Source organism: Galeopterus variegatus, unplaced genomic scaffold (genome assembly GCF_000696425.1).
Source record: "Galeopterus variegatus unplaced genomic scaffold, G_variegatus-3.0.2 Scaffold9111, whole genome shotgun sequence".
In the NCBI taxonomy this organism is placed as follows: Eukaryota; Metazoa; Chordata; class Mammalia; order Dermoptera; family Cynocephalidae; genus Galeopterus; species Galeopterus variegatus.
Genome location: NW_007735222.1, coordinates 31,352 through 37,936, shown reverse-complemented (window position 1 = coordinate 37,936; position 6,585 = coordinate 31,352). Strand labels below are relative to the sequence as shown.

General features: G+C 34.1%; 1 pseudogene; it reads right to left on the bottom strand.

The window, feature by feature from the left end:
- Positions 1-5,216: 5,216 nt before the first annotated feature.
- Positions 5,217-5,933, bottom strand: LOC103609040 (annotated as a pseudogene).
- Between the last annotated feature and the right edge of the window lie 652 nt (positions 5,934-6,585).

Genomic DNA, 6,585 nt, shown 5'->3' with positions numbered 1-6,585 from the left:
AGAGAGCTTCTTACACATGCTCCCTTTTAAGCCATCAGAACCACACCCATGACCACCATTAAACCATCAACAGATTAATTCAGTCACTAGGGCATGGTCCTCACAATCTTATCACCTCTTCCTGACCCCACTTTTCAATACCATAATAGGATTTCCCACCCTCCCAACAGTCACAGTGAGGATTAAGCTTCAGTGAGCTTTAGGGGACATCCAATCCACTGCATACAGGTTTAATTTATAAGTACGCACATTTTAAATGTTCAGGCAGGTCAACAATGTTTGCCCAAAGTATATACCCATGCAACCACCACACCAGTCAAGATATAGAATGTTTCTCCCTCTCCAAAAAGTTCTCTCTTTCCCCTTGGAATCAGTCTCCTCCCTCACACCCACTGCTCCAGTTAACTGCTGGTCTTCTCTCCATCCCTACAGATATGTTTTGCCTGTTTTAGAATTTAATATAAATGGAATCATACAAAACACATTTTTTTTTCTATCCGGTTTCTTTCACACAACATAATGTCTGTGAGAGTCATCCATGTTGCTGTGTGTATTAATAGTGTGTTCCTTTTTATGGCTGTGTAGTACTCCATGATATAAGTGGTATCCATGGTATTGCAATTGTTTATCCATCCCGAGTTGGTGGACACTTGAGTACTTTCCAGATTTGAACTAAATAAAGCTGCTATAAAATTCCGAGCGAGTCTTTTTATGGACATATGTTTTCATTTCTCTTGGGTAAAAACATAGGAATGGAATTGCTGAGTCACTTGGTAAGTGTATGCTTAACTTTATACAAGCTGCCAAACAGTTTTCAAATGTGATTGTGTCATTTTACACTCCCCCACTACCCCAGTAATAGATGAGAGTTCCAGTTGCTAAACATCCTTACCAACGTGTGTCATTACAGGTCTTTTTAATTTTAGTCATTTAGTCATGATTTTAGTCATTTAGATATGAAGTGGTATCTCATTTTAATTTACACTTTCCTAATAACCAGTGGTGCTAAGCATCATTTCATGTGTTCATTGGCCATTTGTGCATCTTCTTTTGTGAATTGTTTGTTCAAATAATTTGCCCCTGAGAGATTAGTTATTTGCCTTCTATTATTGAGTTGTAGGAGAACTTCATATGCTCTGGATGCAAGCCTTTGTCAGATACATGGATTGAAAATAATATTTCCCAGTCTGTGGCTTGTCATTTTCTTTTTTTGTCAGTGTATTTTGAGTTTTAATTTTGATGAAGAGCCATTTGTCATTTTTCTTCTTCAGTTAATTCATTTTGGTTTTTTCCTGGTTATCGTCTGTAAATTTTATAGAATTAGGTTTTATGCTCAGATCTATGGGTATGACCCTTTTCAAGTTAATTCTTGAGGATAAATTGAGGTAAGGTTTGAAGTGCATTTTTGTTCCATCCAGGTACCTAGTTCTTATAGCAACATAGACGTCAGGAGTGTGAGTCTTCCAACTCTGTCCTTTAAAAAAAAAAAAAAATTGGTTTAGCTATTCTAGATCCTTTGCATTTTTAGATAAATATTAGGATTATTTTGTTAATTTTCAAAAAGAAAACACCTGATGAGATTTTGGTTCAAATTTTGTTGACTCTACAAATCAATTTGGGAACAATGGATGTCTTAACACTGTCTTGTCTTCCAATCCATTAACAGGATATATTTTTCAATTAATTTAGATCTCCTTTAACTTCCTGTGTTAATGTTTTATAGTTTTTCACGCAGAAATCTTGTGCAGCTTTTAAAAAATTTACTCCTATTTTATTTTTAAATTTTACTTTCTAAATATTTGTTGTTCATATATAAATACCATTAATTTTGTATAGTTATCTTGTATTCTGTGATCTTGCTAAATTCATTTTCAGGTCTAGTAAGCTTTTGTAAATTCCTTAGGGTTTTCTATGCAGACAATAATACCACTTGTTAGTACAGTTTTACCTCTTCAATGTTTATGTCATTTTATTTATTTATTTATTTGTCTTATTGCTCTGGCTAGGACATCCCTTACAGTGTTGAAGAGAAGTGATGAGATTGAACATCTTTGACTTGTTTTCAGTCTTAGGGGTAGAACAGTCAGTCTTTAGCCATCAAGAACAATGGCTGCTGTATCAGGTTGAGAAAGTTTTCTTCTATTTGTAATATGCTAAGAGGTTTTTTTTTTTTTTTTCATCATAAGTGGGCTTTGGATTTCATCAAATTCTTTTTCTACATCTTTTGAGATGATTATATGATTTTTCTACTTTCTTCTATAATGTATTAAATTACATTGATTAATTTTTCAATGTTAAAACATCTTTGCAATATTGGGATGCACCCATTATTTAGTGCTGAATTCAGTTTGCTAACATTTTGCTGAGGATTTGGGTTTGTATGTTTATAAGAGATATTGGCCGGTAATTTCCTTTCCTTCTAACGGCGCCAGATTTTGATATCAGGGTTATGGTGGCCTCATAACGTATGTTAGGAAGGAGTCCCTCTTCCTATATGTTTGGAAAAAGTTTGGGTAATATTGTTGTTATTGCTTTCATAAATGTTTGATAGAATTTATTGCAGAATTCATCTCGACATGCAATTTCTTTTATGGAAAGATTTTTGATAAATTTAATTCTTCCTTATTTTTTCCTGCTTTATTAAGATATACTTGACAAAAATTGTATATATTTAAGGTATACAATATAATGTTTTAATTACATATATAATTACCACAATCAAGCTAATTAACATGTCCATCCCCTCACATAATTACCATTTTTAGTTTTTCTTGGGGAAAACACTTAATATCAACTCTCAGAAAATTTCAAGTGTATGACACATTATAATTAACTATAGTCACCATGCTGTATGTTAGATCTTTAGGACTTACTCATCCCACATAACTGAGCCTTTGTACCCTTTAACCAAGATCTCCCCATTTTCCCAACACCCAACACCAGGCAACCATCATTCTACTCTCTGTTTCTATAAATTCAACTTTTTTAGATTCCACATGTAAGTGACACATGCAGTATTTGTCTGTATCTAGCTTATTTCACTTAGCGTAACATCCTCAAGGTTCATCCATGTTATTGCAAATGGCAGAATGTCCACTATTGTATATATAGGCCACATTTTCTTTATTTATTCATCAACTGATGGACACTTAGGTTGTTTCCATATCTTGGCTATTGTGAAAAATGCGGCAATGAACATGAAGGTACAGATATCTCTTTGCGATACTTATTCCATTTCCTTGGGATATATACCCAGAAGTGTGATTGGTGGATCACGTGATATTTCTATTATTACTTTTTTGAAGAAACTCAAAATGTTTTCCACAATGGCTGTACCAATTTACATTCCCACCAACAGTGTACAAAGGTTCCCTTTTCTCTGGAATGAGATGACAACTCACTGTGGTTTTGATTTGTATTTCCCTGATGAGTAGTGATGTTGAGCATTTTTTCAAGTACCTGTTGGTCTTCTTTTGAGAAATGTCTATTCAGGTCATTTGCCCATTTTTTAATCAAATTATTTGTTTTTGGTTTTGTTTTTTGTTTTGGGGAGTTTTGGGGTTTTTATGCTGTTGAGTTGTTTAAGTTTCTTGTATATTCTGGATATTAATCCCTTGTCAGATGAATAGCTTGCAAATATTTTTTCCCATTCTATAGGTTGCCTCTTCTCTCTGTTGATTGTTTCTTTTGCTGTGCAGAAACTTTTCATTTTGATATAATTAATTCTTTTGTCCATTTTTTGCTTAGTTGCCTGTGCTTTAGAAGTCTTACCCACAAAATTTTTGCACAGACCAATATCTTGGTCTGGAGTAGTTCCCCTGTTTTCTTCTAGTAATTTTATATTTTCAGGTCTTATGTTTAATTCTTCAGTCCATTTTGAGTTGATTTTTGTATATGGGGAGAAGTAAGGGCCTAGTTTCTTCTGCATATGGAGATCCAGTTTTCCCAGCACCATTTACTGAAGAAGCTGTACTTTCTCCTTTGTATATTATGGCACCTTTGTCAAAAATTAGCTGGCTGTAGATATGCAGACATATTTCTGGGTTTTCTACTCTGTTCCTTTGGTCTATGTATTATGTCTGTTTTTATGCCAATACCATGCTGTTTTGACTACTACAGCTTTGTAGTATATTTTGAAGCCAGGTAGTATAATGCCTCCAGCTTCATGTTATTTTTCTCAGGAGTGCCTTGGCTATTTAGGGTCTTTTGTGGTCCCATATTAATTTTAGTATTGTTTTTTCTGTTTCTGTGAAGAATGTCATTGGTATTTTGATAAGGATTACATTGAATCGGTGCATCACTTTGGTAGTATGGTCATTTTTACAAATATTAATTAGCTTTTCCAACCCGTGAACATGGAATGTCTTTGCATTTTTCTGTGTGTCCTCTTCAATTTCTTTCATCAATATTTTGTAGTTCTCATTGTAGAGATTTTTTTAACTTGCTTGGTTAAATTTATTCCTAGGTATTTTATTTTGGGGTAGCTATTGTAAATGGGACTGTTTACTTGATTTCTTTTTTCAGCTAGTTCATTATTGGTGCACAGAAATGCTACTGATTTTCATATGTAGATTTTGTATCCTGCCACTTTACTGAATTTATCAGTCCTGAGAGTTTTTTTGTGGAGTCTTTAGATTTTTCTGTATGTAAGATCATGTCATCTGCAAACAGGGATGATATGACTTCCTCTTTTCCAATTTGGGTGCCCTTTTTTTCTTTCTCTTGCCTAATTGCTCTGGCTAAGACTTCCAAAACTATGTTGAATAAAAGTGGTAAAAGTGGTTGTCTTGTTGTCTTGTTGATGTTCTTAGAGGAAAAGCTTTCAACTTTCCCTAGTTCATTATGATGTTAGCTGTGGTTTTGTCATATATGGCATTTATTGTGTTGAGATTCTTTCCTTATGGCTTTTTTGAAGAGATGTCTATTTAAAAACTTAGCCCATCTTCAATCTGGTTATTTTTTTTTCAGTTGCTGAGTTGTTTGAGTACTTTATATATTTTGGATATTAACCCTTTAAAAGATATATAGTTTGCAAGTGCTTTCTATCATTCCATAGGTTGTTTTTTCACTCCGTTGGTTTTTTTCCTTGCTATGCAGAAATCAAAATCTTATCTCACATCATATACAAAAATCAACTCAAAATGAATTAAAGATATAAACATAACACCTGAAATTAAAACTACTAAAAGGAAATATAAGGAAAAAACTGTTTGACATTAGTCTGGGCAATGATTTTTGGGGATATGACACCCAAAACACAGACAACAAAAGCAAAAACAAGTAAATGGTGTATCAAAGATTTGACACCACTCTGACTTTGTCTTCTTTGCAAATACATGTGCAAATTTCTTCTTCATTTCTGGCCAGTCAGTCATGTTCATCTGATGGGGAAGTTCATCAGACTTTAGCCTAAGTCCTTTGATCAGCATCTTGTAGAACTGGGGTTCTGCAGTTGCAACAGCCATGAATTCCCCATCTGCTGTCCAGTAAGTAGCATAGAAAGGTGATCCACTGTCTGATATGTCCTGCCATTAATGTTGTCCCCACGGACTCAATTTTTGAGTTCTCCACAAAAAATAACTTAGATATGCTGTTCCTTCCACCATGTTTGCATCAATTACCTGATCTTTGCTAGAGCATATGTGTTCAGAAAGAGCCGTCACAATGCCCAATGTGCACATGAAGCCACCAGAATCAAAGACTGCCAGGAGATTCAGTGTGCATATGGATTCTCATCACTTCTGCCAATTTTTGATAGAACACCTGACAAAGCCAAACGGTTGACATCATGGCCAGCTACACTGGAGAATCTTCCTGACTGTCTAGATCCACTCAGCCTGGCATAGATGAGATTTGGATTTTCTTGCTGCAGAATCTCTGGGCTGAGCTGGAGTTTCTCCATGACACCCTTTCTTATAGGCTTATTTGTGTTCCTTCAAAATTCGTGTGTTGACATGCTAACTCCAATACTTCAAAATGGCTGCATTTTTAACTTAGTCTCTATTTAGAGTCAATATTATACCTCCTTGCATTTCACACTTCAGATCTGGCACTTTACACTTTCTATTTTACAAGAAAATATTCTTATCATGGTATTATTCTCTTTACCTCCTCATGCCTTTCTGCAAGTGTAGTTTCATTTTTCACTCCTCTGTATATGTTAAACGTTACTCTACAATGTCATGATTTATGTTTTAAACAATTAGTTTTATTTTAAGTAAATTTAAATAAATTATAAGAAAAAAGAGAGATTTTCATATGTACAGAGTCATTTCCAGTTTCTTGTGCCTTTTAATTCCTTTTATGTAGATCAAAATTTCCATTTTATGTTATTACCTTTAGCCTGAATGATAATTTCTTAGTGTTTCTTGTAGTGAAAGTACCCTAACAATAAATTTTTCAAACGTTTTTGTCTCAAAATATTTTATCCACATTTTCACAGACAATTTTTGCTGGAGATAGAAATCTGGGTTGACAGGAGGGTTTTTTTACACTTTAAAAATGTAATTCAATTGTCTCTTAGCTTCCATTATTTCAGATGAGAAGTCAGCAAACAGTTACTTGTATGCTTTTTTTCTGTATGTA